Here is a 27513-nt window from a genome sequence, read left to right on the forward strand (position 1 = left end):
CAATCTGTGGTCATGAGTAGGAACATTCATTGCTGCCCTAATATCAGGACCCATCTTCCTCAGGTGTAGCATAGAGTCTGTTGTCCAGTCTCCCTTCGGAGGATGGAACATTCTCTACCATTGTTGATCCAAGTTGAAGGCAAGGCCCTACTGGGGCCCACAAAAGAGTCTATTGTGTTGTTCCTGATAGAAATGACCGGTAACAATGGACAGTGGAATTTATTTGAGATCTAGGCCCATCAAGTCTGTTTGGGAATCTCAGAGAGCTGCAGAGGTCACATAGGATTCTAAGCTAATATGGGCCCCAGATCACATCAAATCTATGGGGTTTACACTCAACAATATTTATACCCTTTTCCATATTAGGCAGCTACTCTCTTCCCTGATCCAGCTTTCTGGTCCTTCTCCCAGCCATGACATCATCTCCCCAGACAATAACTTGAATCTACTGTTATATCAGATTTCAGGCTCAGGGGCAAAAATAAAAAGGAAAACAAAAACTAATATAGCCAAAGGCCCCTCGGAATTTAACTAAAATATGCCTACTAGCTATCTACAACATGGAGGACACCCCAACTCTTCATCTGTACTATTGCAGCCCTTAGGTCCATGATTGATCAACAATTTGTTTGGCTTTGTATGTTAACTCTCTTGTCAACCACCAGGTTCCAGATGCCAGCATGATGCCAGCCAGACATCCCTGGACAGACAACCCCACCAATGTGTCCTGGAGCCTCGCTTCCCCAGAGACCTTCTCCACTAGGGATAGAGAGAGACAGGCTGGGAGTATGGATCAACGATGTTCAGTGGGGAAGCAATTACAGAAGCCAGACCTTCAACCATCTGCATCCAACAGTGACCTTGGGTCCATACTCCCAGAGGGATAAAGAATAGGAAAGCTATCAGGGGAGGAGATGGGATACAGAGTTCTGGTGATGGGAATTGTGTGAGACTGTACCCCTCTTATCCTATGGTTTTATCAATGTTTCCTTTTTATAAATAAAAAGTTATATATATATATATATATATATATATATATATATATATATATATTTGCACTGCAGACTCAAAGATTTACAGCAGTCAGTCTCAGATCTGAAAAGAAGCTTATTAAAAATTGGATGCCAGGATCTCTTCAAAAGGTACTATGTTAAGTCAAAATCCTGTGCTACAACTTCAGTATTATTTTCTTCTGATCAGCTTCCTTACACACTACAATGGCATTGCAACATTCCTCAAACATGCCAAGTACGGGCTTCCTTCATCTCTGTCTCCACTATCTTTCACCTTAAATAACATCTCCTCCTCTGTGCACAGGCTCCTTTTGTTTATCGAGAATGAGCCCATTATCCACCTAACTGAAGAGGACTGTCTTAACCATCTTGCTTGCTTAATTTTAATTTTCTTTCTTCCTTTATCCTTTCATCTTTTTTTCTTCTTTTTTCCCCTTTGTTTTCTTTCTTTCTTTTTTTTTTTTTCCTGCCAGTGATATTGTTGGGACTTCCTTATCTACATGCTTAGGGGAGATTTTCAACTTGATTTTTTATTTACTCTTTTAGAGCCAGCAAGGAAGTGAGAGGTGGAGAGAAAATGAGAGCCACTGGTCTACTGCCTCTGAGGCCTGCTGTGCAGGTGTCCGATGTGTGGAACAGGAGCTGGAGTTTGGCTCCTCACATAGTGGCATGTACCCCTCTACTAGTTGGTTCATTCCCAGACCCTGGTCTTTATTTTCATCTTCTTTCACTAGATTAGAACTCTAATAGATCAGGAAATACACCACAAGAACTCATCACTATGTGCCCAGCATATATCACACAGTAAATATTTAACACATCTGGCTCAACAGAGGGAGGGAGGAATTTGTTTATGTAGCCATGCCAGGCGTCCCATGTATCTGTCTTTAAAGACAGAAATGGAGGCACAAGGGAAAACAAGAGATATAAACAAGTTAAACCTAAGTAAAAAATGTAATATTATCTCAGAAAAAAAGATAGCTGAACTGAAGTCTGCAGGCATTGAAGAACTCTCAGCAGAGGAACTCAGTGGTGTGTCTTGAGATAGCAAGGGGTTGCTTGCTTTTTTTTTTTTCTTTAAGTCACTTTAATAAAGAGAACAGGTCCTTAAGCCAGAAACCTACCAGATATTCACATGGGAAATAAGATACACCACCAAATATAATATGACTGGAGAAAGGAAGGCATTTTTAGGCCTGAACTAGGCAGAGTGTGAAATGCCAAACACACTGACTTTTTGTCTAGTGAAGAATTCTATGACTCTTCTCTGTAGCATTTTCATTATTGGTAAATAAGATATAAGCTTGTTTTCTCATGAAAACCCCAGTAGAATAATGTGTAGAAAAGAGCAGGAAGTACTCACCTCTATTAACTGTGCATCGCAATGCAACAGGGTGTAAGACCTTGGTCTCTATAAGGCTTTTGCCGCCACTGCTCACTCCACCTGGTTCAAGGAGTACAATTAATCTTATGGGACATTAAACAGAAGTAACCCCACACCTATGGACATCTAATCTTTGATAAGAGGGCCCAAAGTATTAAGTGGAGGAAGGAGGCTCTCTTCAATAAATGGTTCTGGGAAAACTGGGTTGAAAAATGCAGAAGAATGAAACTGAACCAACTTTATCTCACCAGAAACAAAAATAAACTCAATATGGATCAAGGACATGGGTGTTAGACCAGAAACTATCAAATACTTAGTGGAAAACATTGGTGGAACACTTTCCCACCTAAACCTCAAGAACATCATTGATGATACAAACACAATCTCAAAGAAGACTAAAGCAGAAACAAATCAATGGGACTACATCAAATTGAAAAGCTTCTGCACAGCCAAAGAAACTATCACACAAACAAAGAGACCCCTCACAAAATGGAGAAAATCTTCACATGTCATACATCAGACAAGAGACTAATCACCAAAACATACAAAGAGCTCAGCAAACTTAGCAACAAAAAAGCAAATGACCCCATCCAAAAATGGGCAGAGGATATGAACAGATCATTCACTACAGGAGAGATTCAAAAGGCTAACAAACATATGAAAAATTGCTACAGGTCATTGATTGTCAGAGAAATACAAATAAAAATAACATTGAGATACCACCTCACTCCTGTGAGAATGGAATACATTAAAAAGGACAGCAGCAACAAATGTTGGAGAGGTTGTGGGGACAGAGAAACCCTTCTGCACTGCTGGTGGGAATGTAAATTGGTCCAGCCTCTGTGAAGAGCAGTCTGAAGAACTCTCACAAGGCTAGACATGGACCTTGCATATGACCCAGTAATTCCTCTCCTGGGGATATACCCCAAGGACTCCATAATCCCCAAACAAAAAGATGTGTACACCTATGTTCATAGTAGCACAATTCATAACAGCTAAAACCTGGAAGCAGCCCAGTTACCCAACAACAGATGAGTGGCTGAGAAAGCTGTGGTATATATACACAATGGAATACTATGCAGCTATTAAGAACAGTAAACCCACCTTCTCTGACACATCTTGGATGGAGCTAGAAGGAATTATGTTAAGTGAGCTAAGTCAGAAAGATAAAGAAGAGTATGGGATAATTCCTTTCATAAACAAAAGTTAAGAAAGAATAGCAGTAAGGGAAACTCAAAGCAGGATCTGACTAAATTTGTAATAGGGCACCAAAGTAAAAACCCTGGGTTTAGGCTGAGGGTGAATGTTCAGCTCTATGGGGGGGGGGGGTATGGGGAAGGAGGATGGGATGGGACACAGTCTTTTGGTGGTAGGAATGGTGTTTATGTACCATCGTAATAATTTTTAGTCATATAAATCACATAAGTAATATGAGAGGGAAAAAACTGTTTGAATGTCTCAAAAATTTTAAAGCACAGACTAAGTCTTTTTAATACATAGGCTGTGTTTTTGATATGTTGACTCTCTTAAAAGCTTAGTCCAGGGAGAACAGAAGCAACCAGTGGTATGGATATATACAATGTCAAAGGACATAAAATATGGTGATGGTGTGTATGATACAGCAAATCCTAACAAAGGGATTTTTCAAAGTTAACCCAATTGCCAAATAATGTGATTATAGCAAGAACTATCTATTGTCTTCTTAAACCCTAAGATAGTAGGAACCTCCTGCTTACGCTATAGAGCCTTTATTTTCCCCAGTCCTGGAAACTCTAGGGTGGGGCTCACTTTCCTGCATGCTTCTCTCAATTCATACCAAATGACATTGCATTCATCAATCCCAACCTAAGCAATGCAAGGAGTACCACCACAGCAAATTTCACTTCAGACTGTGTCCAGAGACGTCAGGCATGAATTGCCAACCCTTCACCCTCATTACTCAGGTGAGACTTTTCCTTTCATGGGGTTCTCTAATTCCACTCCAGGAGGTTCACTTCCTAACAAAGTCTGAAAACCTAGAAATAGACCAGGTACTGTAAGATAGAGCATATGTTCACATGTATCCATAAATTAGGGCAAAATATATACCTGAAAACAAAAATACACAATAGTATGTAGTGAGTCTGTATCAAGTTCACAAAGAAATAGTGTCTACTTAGACTTAGATACCCTCCTCACGTACTTCCTATTAAAGTTCTCTCACTCACTCCAAAGCTAACCTTAGCAAAGCAAGGACTGCAAAAGCTGAATAAGGGCAGAGACTGGCAGACTTTAATGATGACTCTTTAATCATTATCAGGCCACCCCATCAGCTGGGGCCCTATTCGGGGAGTCCTGAGATTCCCAAAAAGACACGATGGGCCTTGACCTCAAATAAATCCCTCTCTCCATTGTTACTAGACATCTGTATCAGGGACAACACAATAGACCCCTTTGTGGGCCCCCATAGGACCTTGCCCTGAACCTGGATCAACAATGGTAGAGAATGTTCCATCCTCCGAAGGGAGGCTGGACAATATACTCTGTGCTACACCTGAGGAAGATGGGTCCTGATATTGGGGCAGCTTGGAATGTTCCTACTCACGACCACAGAATGTGAGCTCAGATCTAGAGGGATGCAGAGGTCACATAGGCTCCTAAGCTGAATATGGGCCCCAGATCACATCAAATTGATGGGGTTTATAGTCAACAATATTTATACTCCTTTCCCATATTAGGGAGCTACTCTCTTCCCTGATGCAGCTTTCTGATCCTTTTCCCAGCCATGACATCATCTCCCCAGACAATAACTTGAATCCACTGGCATATCAGATTTCAGGCTCAGGGGCAAAAATAAAAAGGAAAAAAAAAAAAAAAGAAAACCTAATATAGCCACAGGCCCTTTGGAATTTAACCAAAATATGCCTACTAGCTATCTAAAAAAGGGAGAGGCCCCCCTAAGTCTTCATCTGCACTATTCCAGCCCTTAGGTCCATTATTGGTCAATAATTTGTTTGGCTTTGTATGTTAACTCTCTTGTCAACCACCAGGTTCCAGATGCTAGCATGATGCCGACCAGACTTCCCTGGACAGACAACCCCACCAATGTGTGTCCTGGAGCTCTGCTTCCCCAGAGACCTTCCCCACTAGGGATAGAGAGAGACAGGCTGAGAGTATAGATCCACCTGTCAACACCCATGTTCAGCGGGGAAGCAATTACAGAAGTCAGACCTTCCACCTTCTGCATCCCACAAGGACCTTGGGTCCATGCTCCCAGAGGGTTAAAGAATAGGAAAGCTATCAGGGGAGGGGATGAGATACAGAGTTCCGGTGGTGGGAATTGTGTGAAGCTGCACCCTTCTTATCCTATGGTTTTGTTAACGTATCCTTTTTTATTTTATTTTTAAATATTTATGTATTTATTCCTTTTTGTTGCCCTTGTTGTTTTATTGTTGTAGTTATTGTTGTTATTGTTCTATAGGACAGAGAGAAATGGAGAGAGGAGGGGAAACAGAGAGGGGGAGAGAAAGACAGACACCTGCAGACCTGCTTCACAGCTTGTGAAGCGACTCCTCTGCAGATGGGGAGCCGAGGGCTTGAACCGGGATCCTTCCACTGGTCCTTGTGCTTTGCGCCACATGTGCTTAACCTGCTGTGCTACCATCGGACTCCTTAATGTATCCTTTTTATAAATAAAAAGTACAAAAAAAAACCAGCAGTAACATGTTCCAGTTGTCTTAGTCTAGACTTTCCTATTGACTATGGAATAGACAAATTGGTGAAATCTTACACACAAGTGCAAATACTCATTGGAAAGTGACCTTTCACGAATACAAATCTACTTTCTAAGGCATCCCATTTGTGAGTCTTTACAATGTGTGTGCATAAACTTGATGTTTCTCTCTCAGTCTCTCTAATTCACTTAGGATGACTCCAGAGAGTCCATGAGGGGGGATTTATAAGCTTTTCATTGACGTTTTTGTTACAAATGTTAGTCAAGTTTTGGCATTTGCATGGGACCTCTTAAAATTTAAATGGCTAAATAGTGCAGATGGGGAAAAAAACAGACTTTTCAAGGTTGTACTTATCAAGTTCAACATGTTATAATCCTAAAAATTTGTCTCCCAGGGAAACCGAGGTACCAATATAACAGACTGACTAACGTGTTTTTCAAATTTTAGACCTGTCAGGTACTTGACATACATAACTGACCCTTTTATTAAGTTCCATACATCAGAAATAATGTCAGCCTTGTGCGTACTGTTTAAATAAGCTATCCTGACAAATGGGTAGTCTTCAATAGAATAATGGTTTCATTCTGTTCTAAGTAAAGTCCTGTTCTTTATCAACACAACAGAATAGCAATTACTAAAATGTATGAATTATTATAGAGTTGTTATTTCATTTCCTATGCTGGTCACTAATTATAAGTCCTTTTAACTTGACTTAGGTTTCAAGGCTTAAATGAATCAGAATACATTCTTATTACTAGGTCTTGATAACTTTGAAGAGTATCTGTCTTATCACTGACAGTCACTAATATGCCTTCATAAACACAGTCAATGATTATCCTATAATTATGTGCACAACCGTGCTGAAAACCCTTCCAACCGTTTACTACAGTGACACATCTAATGTTGATTTTTATTTCCTCAAAACAGATGAAAATTATCTTAGAACATTCAAGCTCAAGTTGTAGACATACTACTTGGAACAAGCCAGACATCAATTCTCTAGAAATATTTGAGTTCCGATTTACTCTTTTCTCTTGGAAAAGTCTTCACTTTCTAGCATTAGTCCTGGTGATTTCTAGATAATTACCTCACTCCATACAGCCCATCATACAGATTCAGTTCATGATTATTCCTAGGAAGATTTGCCACTGGTATCTGAAAAGTGAGCTAGTCAGTGATCTATTCAATGCATTTTCATTAAAGTCATTTGTGTTTTTTATCTTAAACATTGGGATTCAGTTTTCTAAGTCACCTTATTAATTTCCCCCTAGCCTTATATTTTGAAGTCATTTTGAATGTATAATCTTTTCCCGATGTATCCTCTCTACAGTGTATCCTAAGGAACAGAGATAAAATTCTTAAACAATTTGTAGTGCTCAGTTTCCACTCCAGACACTTTTTCCTCATGTCATGGAGTCTACATTAGTGTTTTTTAAGAATGAACATTCAACAAACTTCACAATTCATCTGCCAATTATGTAATCCTGAACACATTTGTCAAAGCCTCATCCAGGAGGACATCCAACTAAAGCGTATTAGAATATTTTCCAAAGTATTACTTAAGTTCAGTGGTATTTGTACTGCATTCTCAGTTGGATTATCATGACACCAGTTTTATGTTCTGAGAACTTAGCAATTACAAATTATTTGTATCTTGGGAAAGTAATTTTTGTAGATTGGAACATAGAATTCTCAAGAGAACCCAGCCCAGTTGTGAGGGAAGATCAAAGTTAACACACAGGAATATCTGCAGTTACATGAGATGCAATTCCCTTCTTCTTCTTCTTCTTCTTCTAGCATTTGCCCATGCAATTCCCTTAAGATAATAAGCAGTGTATTACAGTTACATGAATACATGCATTCTTAGAACTAAACCTCCTACTAAAAGTGTTCTCCACGCAAGAAGCAACCCCGCATACCCAATTTAAGTCTATTCTCTATCCCACCATAACAATTTATATTGACTTTATGGAACGACACCTTGAGGACTCCATTTGCCATGCTGAGTTCATTCTGATCATGCCAGATAGTCAAGCAGACTGTGCTTACACTACATGAACACTTATATTTGGGGGCCAGACTGTGCACCTGGTTGAGCATAGATTCTGTAATGCATAAGGTCCCAGGTTCAAGCCCTGGTCCCCACCTGCAGGGGGAAATCTTTGTGAGTGGTGAAACACTGTTGCAGGTGTCTCTCTGTCTCTTTCTCTATCACCCCTTTCCCAATAAATAAATAAAAATTACAAAACCTCTTTCAAGTTACATTTTGTAACTGTGACTCGAATTCACAGGAGCATCTTGAAAAGTTGCATTTAACATAAATTGAAGAACCTCATGTGGGGGGAGCACCAGATTAGATGCACATAGTAGGTAGTGCAGAACATGCCCCAAATTCCCAGTTCCAGCCCCTGCTCCTTATCAGCAGGAGGGTCACTACACAAGCAGTGAACAGGTCTGCAGGTGTCTCTCTTTCTCTCTCCCTCTCTATCTTCCTATCCAGTCTCAATTTCTCTCTGTCCTATCCAAGAATTAAAAAAAAAATGTCTGGAGGAGCAGTGGATAGCCCTGGAGGCAAAGGAAAAAAAAAGCTCAATGTAATCCCAACTCCCCTAGGAGTTAACCTTTTTAATACCTCGTGTTCATGAGAGCAGAGAGGTTTTTTGTTTGTTTGTTTGTTTTTTTACCATGGATGAAGAAGCCAATGAATGTATTTTTTCCTCTTTTTATAAAATAGGGGAGCTGCAAAAAATCTGTGAACTCATTCTGGTTGATGGGTGCCATTAACAAAGCTAATCTTTGAGACTATTTTACAAAGCACTGGGATGGCTGAAATAAACATGACTTAAGGACACGATGCTTAGTATGGCTGAGGCAGTTAAGTATGGAGAGAGTCCTGCAGCCTGAATCAGTGAGAAGATCAGAGAACAGACAGATGTACTGATGACTTGGATCTCCCAGGGTGCTAGTCACCCCATGTACAATTGTACTGAGTTTTGTGCTCTCAAGCATGAGTTTCTGAGTTCTGTTTCAGGCACTGCAAGGACCAGAGTGACATCTGATTCTCTTTCTCTCTCACCCCTCAGCTCTCTCATTAATAAATAGATAAAAATATTTTAAAAGGTAAGCTTGGGGGTTAGGCAGTGGTGCACTTAATAGAGAGAACATGTTACAACACACAAGGATCTGCATTCAAATATACTTATTTATTTCTGCCTGTTTTATTCATTTCTCCAGTCCTGTCTCCTTTTCAAAGCCATAAATACACCTACTATAACTTCCTTCCTTTTCCCTCTTCTCAGATAAGAGAAATGGTGCCTGCCTTCCTCAGGTGTTCTGCAGATTCTCCTTCCTCTCAGGGATGGTATAAAAAAAAAAAAAACTGGGGCTGGGTGGTGGTGCACCTGGTTAGACACACACATTACAGTGTGCAAAGATCTGGGTTCAAGCCCCTGGTCCCCCAATGCAGGGGGAAAGCTTCACGAGTGGCGAAGCAGGGCTACAGGTGTCTCTCTTGCCTTCTTCTCAATTTCTGGCAGTCTCTATCCAATAAATAAAGATAATAAAAATAAATTAAAGTCAGATGAAAATTGTAACATTATATTTTTTTTAATTCCTAGTCACAAAATTTACATGTCTTGGTGGAACTGGGGTTCAGAGTTCTCTTGTCACTTTCCCTAACATTTACCCCATATGGAAATATGGACCAAAATTCTTTTGGGTGTGCAAAAGGATTTTTGGCTTCTGAAATTGCTTCTCTGGTGGACATGAACATTAACCAGTCAATTCATACTCCCAGCCAGTTTCCATTTTTCCTTAGTGGGACAGGGCTCTGGAAACATGGGGTTCTGGGACTCATTGGTGAGGCCGTCTGCCCAGGGAAGTCAGCATAGAAGCATAGTAGCATCTGCAACTTGGTAGCTGGAAGATGGTAAGATATAAGATGGGACAAAATGTTTAATAGGCAGGAATCAAAGTGTAGGAATAAAAAGAATGAGAATAGGGACCCTAAAGTGGGTAGAGGCTAGGATGTCTACTTTAGATGTGTTTTAGGAGCCCAGGACTCTATTGGTCTTTGCTTGAGTTTGATAGATAACATGGAGCTGGACTATGACTATTATCTGAGAGGATGGTGTCAGATTGCAAAATAGAACTTGAGGGAGTTGGGCGGTAGCTAGTGTAGCAGACTAAGCACACAATGATGGCCTAAGGATCCTGCCCGGTTTGAGCCCCCAGCTCCCCCACTGCAGGGGAGTCACTTCACAGGCAGTGAAGCAGGTCTGCAGGTGTCTGTCTTTCTCTCTCCCTCTCTGTCTTCCCCTCCTCTCTCCATTTCTCTCTGTCCTATCCAACAACAATGGCATCAATAATAACTACAACAAAACAACAAGCTAACAAAAGCAATTAAATAAATATTTAAAAAGTTAAAAAATAGAACTTGAAAGCCATGTTAGGGTACAGAGTGACTCCTAGACTTAAAAAAAATCATATAAATACAATTTACTGTTTATCACTTCAATCTTACCTGAGGACCAAGCATATTCATAAGAAGAGGAAGCAAGGCCCTGGCAGTCTGGTGAGCTCCATTCTCATGGTCTATTGATTTCATGATAATTTTTGTACATATATATCTCAAATATGACTCCTAACACTTACCAATGACTTTTTCCAGGACCAATGGGAGAAAATGACTGTGCACTCTACCGGGTGTGCCCCTCCATCCCCCTATGTCTCTGCTTTGTGTGTCTTCAAAACACACTTTGTACATTTAAAAGCATAGTAGTAAACTTGTTTGTAATTGGCTACCCTTTATAATATTTGGAGTTTAATTTTAAGGTATCGCAGAGTACCATTGAACTATATTTTCCCTATTTTCTCTAGTGAAGGAGTCTCCCCACACCAAAAGACATTTTCTGTAATTCTAAGCAATGTAACTAGAAGGGGTACAAACTGTATTATGAATGCTCACTTTATGAACTCAAAGCTACAAAGCAACAGGAAACCAGATAAGGGTAATAAGACTGGCCCCGTCTTTCTCTCCAGGGGCATTGTGACAATGCATTGTGTGTAAACTCTTGAAAGCCTTCTGAGGAAAGGTGCTGTATTAATCCACGGTATCATTCATATGATTATCCAGTGCAAATTGAACCTTTATCCTGTAGAGACTGTTTCATTGCTAATTTTACTGACATCAGTTGATAAAGTTGACATTTGGTTTTAATGGCACTGGCTAATAAGCTGTCAGAAGGTTTCACAATCTGATGAAGCAATATATTGCATTAAAATATTTTTAAAAATCACTCTTGGAATTAACATAATCTGTTTTGGACATGTCATGGAATTAATCAGATAGAATATAGCAGATTTTGTCCTTTCTTTTTCTTGCCCTGGAGAGAGGTGAATACTGGCTGGGAATGACTGGTCAAGTCAAATACAGTTGTATGTGTTATCTGCATGTTTACTTCTGGTGATGAACCTTCAGTCTGCATTAGAGTAACTGGCATTTGGGCTGATTCAAAACTTCTGGAAACACACAAACTGAGCACTGTTCGGCTTACCTCACTTTATAGTGTTCACATCTGGAGACGACTCGAGCAAAATGATCATAGCCTTGAAAAGAAGCTGATGACAAAGTCACAATAATTGCTTTTTTTGAGCAAGGTTCTCCCAGGCGTTAGTGCTTCTTGCAATTGCTAATTTTACCTTCACTACAATCCTTTAAGATATTTTTATCAGTTTAAACGCTTACACTTGCAAGTTTGGGAAAACCCAATCAGACAGAGTTGGATAACAAAAGATTCACTAACTTGATTTCAAGCATAGGCTAGAATGCAGGGAACTCAGTTAGAGCAAGGTCACACATGATATTCTCAGAATCATTTTCTCAGTCTGCATCTTTCAGATGGACTTTATTCTCTGTTTTTCTAGGGTGATTCTCGTTAGCTTGAACCCACAAAATAGTACCCAGCATATCACAAAAAATAACCTATATCCTTAATCTGCACATAGCAGATATTACAGATTTATTTTCTTGGTCCAAATGACATGAGTGAGGTCATATGATAAACTCTAAATCAATGGCCACTTCACTGGTTCATACTGGTTAATTTAACCTCAACCTTGGTCACCTGTTATACATTTTGGGGGTGGATAGATGGGTGAGTAGGCAAGAGAGAGATACTATCATCTATAATCCATGAACTAAGAGTCAGAGTAAAGTGGATATGTCAAAACAAAATTGCTATATTATTGTCACAAGAGTGGTGTGACAGGCAAGAATGGAGCAAGACAACTGCAAAGCATCTATATGATGAACATTATCTTCATTTCGTCGTGAGGAGATAGACTCAGAGATGTTTCCTAAGTGGCAGGATCAGAAGGAGTATGAAAGCTCCTCTCTTCCTAAGAAAAGCTAATACCCACCACCTTCTGGAACAAAGCACAATGGTAATCCAGGTAGAAAGAACATATCTGACTGGCTCTTAGGAAGACTGTCTTCAGTTGTCAATTTTCTCTGGGATATAGAGAACTAGAAATTGGTACCTTCTGTGTTGCAGTTTAATCTGTGCTCTACACTAACCTTGAAATTCATTCAAAGGCAGAATCAAATAGTTGCATTGGTGAAAAGGAAAATAAGGAAGAAAAAAAAAAACTGTCCTAAGAGGTTCTATTTAAATGTGCTTAATAGCTCTATCTTAAAGGAGAACCTAAAAGAACCATATAACCTCCCCAAACTGTGAAATGAAGGGTAATGTCAACTAAGTATCTACCACACTGGAGACAGAGGCACAAATGGATATATTCTAAAATGTCATGTAAACTACAATGCAGGTGTCAGTGCTTGTTGTGGAAAACGGGAAAAACAAAAAAGGTAGGAAAAGAACTTGGGTTCACATTGATCAGGACTGGGCTAAAATCCCTGCTCTGCTCCAAGTCCTAAACTTGCTTTTGCCTTGACTTAATCAGATATAATGTGTCTCAACTATCAGATGGCAACAATAACTCATTTCACTGAAATCTAAAGAGATTCAATACAACTAAACAGAACACTTGACATACTTCCCCATCTCCTTTAACTTTGTTTGTTATTGCCTATAGTAATGTACATAGTTGTTTAGGACATGATAAGTCCTGGAAACTATAGACATTAGGGGGGAGGGATTATATAGATGAACACTCTCATCATTCACAAATATGTGACTGTTTTCCACTCTCCTTTCCAATGTACTCTCCCTTCCCATTCCACATAGTCCTGATCTGTGATTACAAAAGCTACATAGACTACATCACTAGATTATCTTGTCTTTATTCTGGTTGGCTTTGGTCGTAAGGGAAACATCAATACAGCATTGGAGAGAGAATACAATCAGGGAATTTATTCCCCTGGTGTGAGTTCTTCAGAGTAAATGAAGGCTAAGTGCATCCTTTAACGAAGAGCCAGCCCACTCCTGCATCTGACTTCCAGTAACTGCTGCCTTCCCTTTTCCCTTAAGACCCAGGAGCTCTCAAGTCTCCCTGGTGGCGAATATTTCTTGGTATATCTGCAGACCTTGCTAACACATGTGTAAACTTATATTTAAATTTTCTTCACCATCTGTGAAGAGTGCACCATCTGTTTCCTACTCAGATCCTAGCTGATACAGCCCTTGTCATTCAGAAATTTCTATACTAAAAATGTATCACACCAAAGGTCATTAATGCTGCAAGCACCAAAGTAAGAGCTCGCCACTGTTACTGCTACTACCTCAAGGTACTTCAGTCTAGCACTGTATATTAGTGATAATTATTAGTAATCCTACAAAAGAAACCATAAATTACCTGTGTGTTTATGAAATAACAAAGCTGATAAGCAATATGTATTAAAATGTATGTATTTATACTTATTAGTTTTTAACTTTCTTCTGATGGAGAAAGTTAAAAACATAACATTTCCCAGTTTTCCACATAACAATTCAGCCTCTACTAGGTCCTCCTCTGCTATCATGTTCCAGGATCTGAACCCCCCAACCTCACCCCAAGTCTTTCATTTTGCTGCAATACACCAGCTCCAGTCCAAGTTCTGCTTAGTGTTTTCCCTTCTGATCTTGTTTTTCAACTTCCATTTATGAGTGAGATCTTCCCATATTCATCTGTTTGTTTCTGAAATATCTCACTTAACATGATTCCATCAAGCTCCATCCAAGATGAGGTGAAGAATGTGAATTCACCATTTTTAATAGCTGAATAATATTCATTGTGTATATAGACCATACCTTACTCAGCCACTCATTTCTTGTTGAACACCTGAGTTTCTTCCAGGTTTTGACTATTACAAATTGTGCTGCTAAGAACATATGTGTACACAGATCTTTTTGGATGAGTGTGTTTGGTTCCTTAGGATATATCCCCAGGAGAGGAATTGCAGGGTCATAGGGTAAGTCCATTTCTTGCCTTCTGAGGGTTTTCCAGATAATTCTATGCAGGGGTTGGAACTGGAAAGTCTTAAAGCAGAGATTAAGTCATCTTAAAAATAACTCTCACTAGTCAAATCATCAGTAAATAATGCGCACAGTAGTTTATGACTTACTGAATCAAAGAATTTAAGTGTCCATACTCAGGAGTAAGTTCACAGTCTATGTAGCCATACCACTTTGAGCATGCTCAATCTCATCTGAGGGCTGAGTTCACTAATCAGTAAGTGAAAATTTGCAAGTAACAGAATATTTATATACCTTTATGTACGATGTCTCATTTCAAAACAAATATTAATCTTAAAGAAAAAATAACTTTAGAGTATACAAACCTATTTAAGTCTACTTTAATGAAGTGGTCAAAGTTAATGTCACTACTAACAGGACAAGTAGAATCCTCTCTCTCTCTCTCTCTATCTCTATCTATCTATCTCTCCTTTTCTCTCTTAACTGAGTGTGGCCAAGGGCTTGTCAATTTTGTTTACCATTTCAAGGAATCAACATTTAACTAATTAGTGTTCTGTATGGTTCTCTTATGTTTGTGATTTTTATGTCTACCCTAATTTTAGTTATTTCAATCATTCTGGTTGCTTTAGGTTTCTTTTGTTCTTCTTCTTAAGTCCCTAAAGTGTGTAGTAAGGTTGTTTATTTGAGCTTTTCCTTTTTTTTTTAATTTCTTTATTGGAGGATTCATGGTTTACAGCAGACAGTAAAATACAGTAGTTTGTACATGCAAAGCCTTTCCCAGTTTTCCATATAACAATTCAGCCTCCAATAGGTCCTCCTCTGCCATCATGTTCCAGGATCTGAACCTTTACCCCTCCCCACCCCCTACCACCCCAAAGTCTTTTACTTTGGTGCAATACACCTACTCCAGTCCAAATTCTGCTTAGTGTTTTCCCTTCTGATCTTGTTTTTCAATTTCCATTTCTGAGTGAGATCATCCCATATTCATCCTTCTGTTTATGACTTATCTCACTTAACATGATTTCTTCAAGCTCCATCCAAGATGAGATGAAGAAGGTTGATTCACCGTTTGTAACAGCTGAATAGTATTCCATTCTGCATATATACCACAACTTACTCCACCATTCATCTGTTGTTGGACACCTGAGTTACTTCTAGGATTTGGATATTACAAATTGTGGTGCTATGAACAGAGGTATGCACAGATCTTTTTGACTGAGTGTGTTTGGTTCCTTAGGGGAAGAATTGCAGAGTCATAGGATAGATTTCTAGCCTTGTGAGAGTTTTCCAGACTGCTCTCCACAGGGGGTGGACTGATTTATATTCCTAACCACAGTGCTGGAGGGTTCCTTTGACCTCACAACCTCTCCACCATTTGTTGCTGCTACCATTTTTGATGGATGACATTCTCACAGGATTAAAGTAGTATCTCATCTTTATTTGCATTTCTCTGACAATCAGTGACTTGGATCACTTCCTCATAGGTTTGTAGGCTCATTCAGTAGATGTGAGATGAATTTAGATGGCCCCTTTTTGGTATATAGATGTTAATAATTATTAAGTCCTCTTGGTTGACTGATCCTCTGAGCATTATGTAATATCCACCCCCCATTTTTTGTTATTTTATTTACTTTAAAGTTTATTGTGTCAAATATGAGAATAGCTGTTCCTGCCTTTCTTTTTTCGTCCATTAGCTTGTATGACAATTTTCTATCCTTTCACTTTTAGTTCATGTTTTCCCTGTTGGGTTAGTGTGATTCCTGCAGACAACATACGGTTGAGTTGTGTTTTCTGATCCATCTTTCTACTCTATGCCTTTTAATGAGTAAACTCTGACCATTGACATTTTGTGATATTAATGATTTAAGATATTTCAGTGTCATTATTCTAAGTGTGTGTGTGTGTGTGTGTGTGTGTGTGTGTGTGTGTGTGTTCTGATATATAGCATGTTTTTGGTGATGTTTTGGTGATTGTTTATAGCAGACCTTTTAGAATGTGTAGCAGAGCAGGTTTAGTGATAGTTGATTCCTTCAACAATTGCTTCTCTGAAAAGTCTGAATGACAGTCTTTCTTACTGAGTGTTCAATATGTACCTTTCCATTCTCTTTTGGCGGAAGAAGGAATGGAGGAATCTGCTGGTAATCTGATGGGTTTTCTTCTATATGACACTTTGTTTTGCTCTTGTAGCCTTCATAGTCCTTTCTTTATCCTTATCCCTTCCTATTCTAACTGTGATGTGTCTTAGTGTCTGTAGGTCTGGACTGATTCTTTTTGGGACTCTCTGGGAGTCCTAGATCTTTCTATTCTTTCTGTTGTTTAGAGCGGGGGATTTTTCTTCTATTACCTACTGTAGAATGCTTTCTTCCCCTTCCTCTCTTTATTCCTCTGGCAAGCCAACAGTGTATATATTACTTCTTCTTACGTCATCCCATATGTCGCTGTTGTTATTCTCAGTATCTCTTATTCTCTTTTATAGTTCTTTTACTGTTTTCTTAGTTTTCTCTAGTTCATCTTCAACCTTGCTAATTCTGTTTTGTTTTTTTTTTTGCCTCAGACATTTCTGCTGTCACTTCTCTCAGCTATTTTCTTTAGTTCAACTGAGATTATATATATTTCAGTTACTGTGTTAGTAACTGAAATATATTTGTTTGGCTAATTGGGCTCTTGCCTGGGCTATTTCAGCTGTTAGCTTTCTTATTAACTCAAGATGGTTTGTGTTTTCTTTCAGAGTTTCGTTTTTCTGTTTCCCCATTTCTGACATTATTTCCCTCTAAATCTTTTTTTTTTTTTCTTGTGATTATTGCCTCAGTTAGTGCTTGGGTATTTTTCTCATTCTTACTTGCTTCTGGCTTATTGGTATTTTTTTTAAATATTCTCTTCTGACCTTTTTTTCCTGGGAAGAGAGTTTAATTACCTGCCCAGTTTACATAAATTATGTCTCTTGTTTGTCTAAAATTGAATCCTGGGCAGAGATCAATATGGTCTCAGAAAAGCCAGAGCAAATGACTTCTCTCAAATGCTATCAAAGGTCAATAGAACCTTTCCTGGTTGGATGGTGACACATTCTGTTCGACAACTTGGAACATGTCACAAACCTGTTCCCTGCTGCCTTGGGTACCAACTACAAGAGCATAATTGATCATCCCTTAGAGGACATTGGGTACAAACTCCCTCAGGAGTCAGCTGTATGGAATTAATTGAATACCATAATGAGTCTTATTCATCATTCTCCAAAAAGAAAGAAGAAAATGGCACAGAAAACACCCAGAGCATGATGCATGAGGCCTTGTGGAGGTAAACTGCAATTTACTCAAGATCATGATGATCACAGGCTGTGCATGTGTTATTTATTTGATTACTGCATCACACAATAATCCAAGAAATAAATATCTCTGAATTCTATTTTCTAAGATTCCCTTATTATTCTTCCTTTCATGGAGGATATTCTTGAGAAATCTAAGAATGTGTCTTTCTCCAAATAAGCACATTATATAATATACAATATTTAATAATAGAAGTATAAGTAAAATAAAAAAATGTTTCACATTGATAACATTTTCATCTGGGAAATTCAGAAAGATTCAAATAACAGTTGGTAATTGAGAGATGTTTTGTGACTATAGTGACTATTTAGAAAATAAAGACAAATAACGAGAACTATGTCACAGAAACTGTGTTAATTTGAAGACCATCCAATCTTCAGTTTGTAGAACTGGAGCCCCTTGCACACATGCCCAATCTTGCTGCTCCGAGTACAAATATCCCATTCATACAGCACAGACGAGAAACACTATATTTACAACGAGGCTTCTCTTAGTGCTCTGAGACCCCATGGGATGCCAAATCTGGAACAAGAACATAGCAATACAGGCACCATACTCAGTGAGATATTTCTCCAATTCTACTAGTTTAGCATGACTAGATTATCTGAATAAAAATCTTGGGAAAAGAGGACAATTAATTGTTACTGAAGTCAAAGTTTAAGAAACACAAGTATTTTTTTTCCAGAGGAAATAAATCAATGAAGAGGCAAAGAAACACATATAAATAATGAAGACAGTGTAAGGTAAGAAAATATAATATTAGAAGAGAATAATGAATATGTTCAAATGGTAAAAAAGAGACCTTAAAGAGGAGAACTGAGAAAATGTCATTTATAATGTGATTACAAGAGCATCTCCCCCCAGAAAATCCCAGAGTCTATCAGCTATCAAAGAAATGAAAGAGATTACAGTGAAAGCCAATTCAGTTAAGTGTGAACGGACATGACTCACACATTGGTGGTGAATAGTGGTAAGGTAGTGGTAAAACTAACAGTGGAAAAGTAGAAGGACAGAAAGATGGACTTTTCAAAGATCTATTTATCTTTCCAGCTCTGTCAAATGGCAGTGCTAGAAACTGAATCAGCAAAGTCTGGGGTCATGGGCATGCAAGTCCTGTCTTCTAAGGCTTAGCTATTTCCCTGACCTAGAAGGAAATTTATTTGATAACAAAGAGCAAAATGTTGTGTAAGACAAAAGGTTAGGAGCCACATGTCATGAAACTGATATTGCTATGAAATTAATTGTTAATTTTATAGCAAGTCCCGTGGGTGGGTGAGAGAAGAATAACTTTCAATTACGGATATAAGAGTTTTTCTTCTATAAAAGGAAAAGAAGACGTTAAGAAATTGAATATACAGGTAACGATAAGCTCTTTGACTTTATTCCAAAGAACTAGGGCTAATGTCAATATGTCAAATCACTTAGGACTTACCATCTTCTCCCCCAAAGATAGAAACTAAGACAGGTAATACTAAATTATTCAGGGTCTGAGCCTTAAATTTTGAGCAATGACAAGGATCACGTGCTTGCTGGAGTTCTTCCTGGTACTGAGGTACTGCCTGGATAGCTTCCTGGGTTATTGCAACATAAATACGTTTCCCAGAAAAGAAGGTACTAAACTCCACTGTAAACAGACTTATAAGTATTCTATTTCAAAGTAACTTTGCTGCTCATACAGGAATTTCCTTTAAATATGTGTTCATATAATAATAATGGTTGTCTCAAGGTGTTATAAAATTATTGGACTGAGAGTAAAATAATCTGAAACAGAGCTCATATTTTGTCTCTAGTTCTATGACAATCTAGTCAAGTCACTCCTTTTCATGGGGTCTCAATGATTATTTTTTAAAAATCAGATAGTAACTTCAGTGGATCTTGAAAATGTTCTTAGTTTAAAAATAAATACTTAGTAGTGAATTTTTGAGATGGCTACAGTTTCTTGTCACTGCAGTCTCATGAAACAAGAGCCCCATGGATATTCAATAGTAGGCAGCCTCGAATGTGCTGTTTGCATGGGGGAAAATCTGCATTGTAACTTCTTTATGAAAAGTACTTTAATCCAATTAAAAAAAAACATATGTAAGGTCATGTCAAATGGAATGTAAGAAACCTAGATGTATATAAAGAATAATATAATAGTATAGAATACAGAAGAGTAAAACAAGTAGTATAGTTGATTAATCTGCAGAACAGTGAAATGTAAGAGTATATTGACTTGGCGTATTGTCCACCTAGGTATCCAAGAAATATGTTTCTTTTGAAGTATTAATAATTTTAATGAAATTTAGATGAGTAAGGAAAACAAATACATTATTTTTATATATTGTACAATTTTCATGTTCCTTTCATTTTTTTTTTTTTTTTACCAGAGCACTGATCAGCTCTGACTTATGGTGGTACAGGGATTGAACCTGGGACTTTGGAGCCTCAAGCATGAGAGTCAGTTTGCATAACTATTGTGCTATCTACCACCCTCTGCCCAGCTCCTGTCAAAATTTAAGTGTTATTTTGCTTTGCTTTTTTTTTTTATCGACTTACTGCTCAGTTCTGGCTTATGGCAGTACTGATTATTGTACCTGGGACCTTGAACCTCAGGCATAAAAACTATTCATATAAGCATTATGTTATCTCCCCAGCCCAAGAAGTGTGGATCTTTAGTCTTTCATATCTATTTCCTCTGAATTAGCATTTTGAAAGCAGCATTTCCTCAGGTAAAAATGGACAGCAATGATTTTGACTTAAGTCTTAATTGCTTAGCAGTAGCAACAAATTGGCTGCATTTCTTTCCAACAGCTATAAACTTTTCAGAAAATCCATTATGGGTATTATTAACTATTCCTTGAAACAAATTATTTTAAAATGTCATTTGAGACTATTATTATTCCATCTGACTTATGCGTCTGTAGGTGCTATTAATGGTTCCATTGCTCTCAGCTGGAATATCTGAAATGCACTCACTGGGATATCTGGGATACAGTTCTCCTTTCTATTCCCCTCTGAGCTTTCTGTTTTTATATTCCTTAATATGTATTTATTTTCCCTTTTGTTGCCCTTGTTGTTGTTATTGTTTATTGTTGTAGTTATTGTTGTTATTGATGTCATCATTGTTGGATAAGACAGAGACAAATGGGAAGAGGACAGGAAGACAGAAAGGGGGAGAGAAAGCTAGACACCTACAGACCTGCTTCACCACACGTGAAGCGACTCCCCTGCAGGCTCCAACCGGTATCCTTCCACCAGTCCTTGTGCTTTGCGCCAGCGCACTTAACCCACTGCACTACCGCCTGACTCTCTCCTCTGGGCTTTCTACAATCTTGAGCAGACTGGCTATTCTAGAACATTGGATTATCTTCTATTTGTTTCTCATTCTCCAGAAACTTAACTAAGACATTGTACATGCCAGTGGCATGATTCTAAGAGGGTGGAAATTCCTAAGACAACTTGAAGGTCTAGACAGAAGTAGCACATCCCTCTGCCAGTGATAGATTCTAGTCACATTAAGTCACAAGGTCAAGCCATATTAGAAGGGTTGAGAGCTACATCATGAGAGGAATGACAGAGCCATGCTGCGGAGAATATCAGTGCAGGAATGCTGAAAATTGAGATCATTTTTGTGATTCATCTCAGCCTGGACCAGGGTCAAAGAACCATTATTACATCAGTCACTATGAACCAAGTGTAGACAGAAAGCCTAGGAGTGATGATTTCTAAGAGGGAAAGTCAAGGGCTATTCTCAGAAAAAAGTGCTGGTTGGAAAACTGATTCCATCATTTTCATCTGCAAGGATGCAGTAGCAGGAAGCCACTTTATCACAGTGAGTTAGTACATAAGGTTTTGATTCTGACTGTTGATGGAATCATAACACTGCCACTTATTAGGAAGGTCTAACACATCACGTAACCTCCTATCTTCCAGTTTTCTCCTCTGTGGTGAGTTATACTCTTGTAGTTGGTTTGTTCATCTTATTTTGTCAATTCTGGGACTCCACTGCTTCCAGCTGACTTCATGAGAGACAGAGATGAAGAAAGAACACAGCGTTGAAGGTTTGCCAGGTGTCTGTGGGGCTCAAGCTCAAACCAGGGCTGTCTGTGTGTGGCAAAGTGGACACCAGCCATGGGGAGCTCTACCACTGACACTCCGCTGAGGGTTAAACGAACCAACTCAAGTAATATGCTTGAAGAGAACCTGACACCAGATCTTCACTAAATCTTAGCTACTTTTATGTTACTTGGCAACAATGAGACTTTGAATATTCATGTCAAAGAAAATGAAACTTGTGAGAAACATCATTTAGAGTCAGGCAGCTTAGCTTTCTCTACAGCAACGAAGTGAGATCATTCCCTTTCATAGCCACTGCGTCTGCTTTACTGAATTTGGTTTCTAGTTTCCTATTGGAGGCCCAAGGGAGAATATTCTTCCATAAAGAACTTTAAGTAAATTTTAGGCTTGAGAAAACAAAGGCTATAAATATTAGCCCATGGCAAGGGCACAAACCTGTGTCAGCATGGATCCAGGGTATTTGGACTAGAGACCACATCAATTATTAAGCAAGGTCAGTATTTGCGGCACACAGAAGCATTTTAGCATATATTATTTATGCAGATGGGTGTAATAGGTATTCCATCCTTGAATAAATAGGGAGTTTTGAGGATGGAAAACTATTAACAAGAAAACTACTTGGCACAGGAAATAGGATAGCTTCCTTTCCTGGAAAACATTCTTCTTGCTCTCTCTGCACCATCTAAGCTCTCCATAAATAATCACTGGTATATTTGTAATCACTGTACTTTCTCCAGGATGAAAAGTACTCTAGGTGTTACAAGAGGGTAGAAGTTTGTGGGACAAATACAGTTGGCACCAGCCATCAGAAAGCTGAGCTGGTGCAAAAGATAGGAAAGAAACAGGTCTGTGCTGACAAATGAATTGTGGTTACATGTGGGTTAGAGACTAATGCTTAATAGTGAAGAATACATAGGAGGTTACCAGGATGAAGGAAGAAATCATGAGGGATGTAGAGGATGTGGAGTTTCCCTCCCAAATTTGGAATATGGCTTATCAGGAATGAGGATAATTAGGGGTTTTATTTTCAGTAGACGAGCCTGTCAGGGAAAAATGGCTTAGAGGTGGCAGGGAGTTAACCTATATTTGGAAATGGTGAAAACTCATTAGAGCAGACACATTTCACGAAGGGTGGCAGACAGAGCTAAGTATTCAAGACATAATTCTATCATAAGCAGTGTGCATTAGTCTCCTTTCTCTTTAAATCAGTGAATTGTAATAATATCTTATGGAATATCTGGTGCATGCCTGTCCTATACTATCAATAGGAAGGACACAGAGATGGGGGAGATGGCCTCCTTCTAGGAAATGCTGGGTGGATGTGCTTACACACACACACACACACACACACACACACACACGCCTACTATTTATAAAGTTCAAATTGTTTTAAAAGGGCCAGGTGGTGGTGCACCTCATTGAGTGCAACTGTTACAGTGTGAAAAGACCCAGGTTCAAGCCCCTGCACCTCATCTGCAGGAAGAAAGCTTTGTGAGTGGTGAAGCAGGGATGCTGGTATCTCTTCGTTTCTCTCCTTTTCTACTTTCCCCTTCACTCTCCATTTCTGCCTGTCTCTATCCAGTAAATACATAATTAAAAACAACTATAAAATTAAAAAAAACACAAATTGCTTTAAAAGAAATTCTATACTTTCGAAAGTACAGAAACAACAAATGTTGGTGAGACTATGGGGGAAAGAAACCCATCCATACTTCTGTCTGGAATGCATTAATAAATTGATCCAATCCTTGTGGAAAATAGCCTGGAGATTTTTTATAATTTTATAAATGGATTTACTAAATGATCCAGCAATTTCTCATTTTGAGGTTTACTGGACTGAAAGACTAACACCTATCTAAGGAGATCTGTGTGCATATATATCTATAGCAGCATAATCTGGAAGCAACCCAGATGCCCACCAACAGGGAATGGACAGGAAAGTTGTGGTGTACCACATGGTGGAAGACTACTCAGATGTTGCAAATGATGAAGATATGGCCATTGCCTCACCTTAGATGGAACTAATGAAATTTGAGATAAGAAAAAGAGAGGACAGATACCAAATGATCTCACTTACTGATGGGAATTCAAGAAACAAGGACAGCAACATGCAAAGTTAAATGTGCCCTGGATTTGCAGGATTGCAACAAAGCAAAGGGCACTGGGGAAGGACAGGCAAGGTGGCTGGGGACAGGGGCTTTGGGTTTTTGGTGTACGATGGTGGAAAGGAATTAAATTGTAGGTGAAGGTGTTTTCCAGACATCACAGGAAGAGAAACTTTACCTATGTGCCAGTAAATGTCCTATAAACCATTAACCCCACTGCAATAAATTTATCAAAAATAGAACTACAGATAGCAACTCTGAGGATAGAGAAATCCATAGTAGATGAGGAAAGGTACAGGAGCAAGAGTTTTAAATCTCTCACCACAGTCAACTCAATTCTCCCTTCTGGTTTGCAGCAAACAGCTGGTCTACAGGTTCACATCTAGTTCTTTGCTCTATGACATGTTGTAAAGGCTAAGCATCTAATCACTCAGGTAAGAAGATCCCTTGTCCCAAGCTCTGGGAGCTATTCTGGTTCCACTTACCTAGCAATCAGGACTTTCTTTAGAATCTTCTCACCTTCTCAGCTCAGAAGAATTCATATGAAAAATTCTCAGGGGGGAAGGAACTGTCTAGCTTTCTGGAAACTGCTATTCACACTCTTGTGAAGCTGAGGCTTTGTGCTGGTAGATGAACAGCCCTTGGAGTAGACAGCACCTTCTTTAACTCTGCTCACTGAGACTCTCTGCCCTTTCTCCAGAGAATGAACAACAAGAATAAACTAGAGGTTGTCTCCAAAATATCTCCAGGTAAAAACCACCCGACAGTAATTAGTTTGCCAAGCCTCAAATTCTCCCCTTCCCATCTACAGGCCACATTTTGTATGGTATTCATAGATAGCTTGATTGCAGTTTTTCAGTGCACCTGAGCTAAGCCAAATTTAGCATGTGCTTCTTTTCAGTGCTTACATAAGCCTAAGGAGGTGTCATCACTACCGTCTCTATGTGATAGGTTTGATTAAGCAAAGGTTAAAAAATGTGACAGTAGTCACTTAGTAACTGCTAGAAACTAGAACCACATGAAACTACATGGAATCTCAGTCTTGAGAGAAAAAAAGAAAAAAAACTTCTTTCTGATTTAACTATATGGCCTACTCATACATGTTGCTCCTTGCCTAGAGTCAGAAGAAGTCCCTTTTAAGGGATTCCACACACAACTAACATTCAGTGAATGCTTGTTAAATGAGTAGAAAACTCCACTTGTGTAAAGAATTTAATACATCCTGATAGGAACAAATTTACCTAGCAAATGCCAGTAATAATATGAAAATATTTTACAGAGGGAATACCAAAGGAGACCATCTGGGACCACAACAAGACAGGACTAGAACGACTTCAGGAATGAGTTGATGAACCCACCTAATCACAGTTGAGTGCAAACACCTGCGGCTCGTGGACAGAGAGGAGCCATGGGAGAGATTAAGTGTCTGATAACAAACTGGCAGTTTACCAGTTGAGACACCACCTCCTGTCTGTTTCACCAACAAAGGGATGGATGAAATGAGGAAAGGACTCCCCTGAGACTCACCAAATGCAACTGTGAGTCTCCATTGCTACTTCCCTCAGAATCTGGATCACTGGCAGTGAGGCCCTGGGCTGACACCAGGGGGTAGAGAACTAACCAAGAAACTCAGGAGAAGATCTATACCTTATTGGCCTAGTGGTGGGCTGTGAGAGGCTCTTTGCATAACCATTGGATTATCTCTGCCTCACCCTGTTTTATCTCTTGGTCAGGAGTCAGTGATTAAGCTAAGAAGCCTACTTATAGTTTAAAAGCCCTCAGGCTCCCATAGCCTGAGAAAAAGAATAAAAGAGGCTTTTAAGCCACTGAGCTCCAACTCAGGGATTAAAATACTATTGAAACAACTGTCAATTTCTACAACTGTGAACCCTTTAATTACCTTATTTAGATACAAGCCAATCCAGGCAAGAGTCATCAGTAATTTGAAAAGTACTGAGGGAGGGACCTCTTAACATACTATAAAAAATGGTTAAACCAACAACAAGAAATATTGGAGAAATGAACCAGTGTCCAGCTAAAAGCCCCCCCCCAAAGCTTAAACCACAATATAATGAGGTCAACATTCAAACACTAGTTAAAGAAATAATCACAGGAGTTAGTAAAGAGTTTGAAAAGAATTGTCATCATAAGTGCAAAACAACAAATGAGACTCTGGAAGAAAACACTAATTATCTCAAGCTTATTTTAAAGCTGAAATAGCTGAGTGAAGAACACAACTAGCTGAACAAGCTAAAACAGTATCACAACAGGGTAACAAAATAGATGAACTTCAGAAAACAGTAAAGGGGAGAGAGAATTGAATCAGTGAGGCTGAAGACAGAATCTGAAAGATGAAGGAGGAATTAGAAACAACTAAAAAAGAAATAAGAGATCTCAAAAACAGATTAACAGATACTCAAAACAACAACAGATACCTATAGGATGACTTCCAAAGAAATAATATACTCATTATTGGCTTACCAGAGGAAGAAAGAGAGGGAGGGGAAGAAATCATTCTTCAGGACATAATAGCTGAAAACTTTTCTAGTTTATACAACATAAAAGAAATAAAGGTTCAAGAATCCCAGAGAGTCACAAACAGAATTAACCCAGATTTAAAGACACCAAGACACATCATATTTAGAATGGAAAGGAATAAGGATAAAGAAAGGATCCTGAAGGCTGCAAGAGAAAAACAAAGAGTCACCTGTAGGGGAAAACCCATAAGATTAATAGCAGACTTCTCCACACAAACACTCTAGGCCAGAAGAGAATGGCAAGATATCTATCGAGTACTCAATAAGAAAGCCTTTCAACCAAGACTACTGTATCCTGATAGACTGTCATTCAGACTAGAAGGAGGCATAAAAGCCTTTTCAGACAAGCAACAGTTGGAGGAATCAACTATCACCAAGCCTGCCCTGAAAGAAGTTCTGAAAGTTCTCCTATAAACAGTCAGACCACCATGAACATGTGATATATCAGAACACTCTAAAACTCCACAAGAATGTCATTAAAATATCTTCAATCTTTGATATCAATAAATGTCAATGGCCGGAATTCACCCATTAAAAGGCACAGAGTAAAAAGATGGATCAGAAAATACAACCCAACAATATGCTGTCTACAGGAAACCCACCTAACTCAATGAGACAAACACAGACTCAAAGTGAAAGGATGGAAAACTATCATACAGGCCAATGGCCCACAAAAAAGAGCAGGAATAGCTATTCTTATATCTGACATGATAGACTTTAAAATAAATAGAAGTAAAAAAGATAAGGATGTACACTACTTGCTCAGTGGATCAATCAAGAGGACTTAATGATTATTAACATCTATGCACCCATTGAGAAGCCATCTAAATACATCAAACGTCTACTGAAAGAGCTACAGCAATATATTAGCAGTAACACAGTCATAGTAGGGGACTTCAACACCACACTCTCTCAACTTAACAGATCATCCAGGTAGACAATCAATAAAGACATGAGGGAGGTAA

Source organism: Erinaceus europaeus, chromosome 1 (genome assembly GCF_950295315.1).
Source record: "Erinaceus europaeus chromosome 1, mEriEur2.1, whole genome shotgun sequence".
Taxonomy (NCBI): domain Eukaryota; kingdom Metazoa; phylum Chordata; class Mammalia; order Eulipotyphla; family Erinaceidae; genus Erinaceus; species Erinaceus europaeus.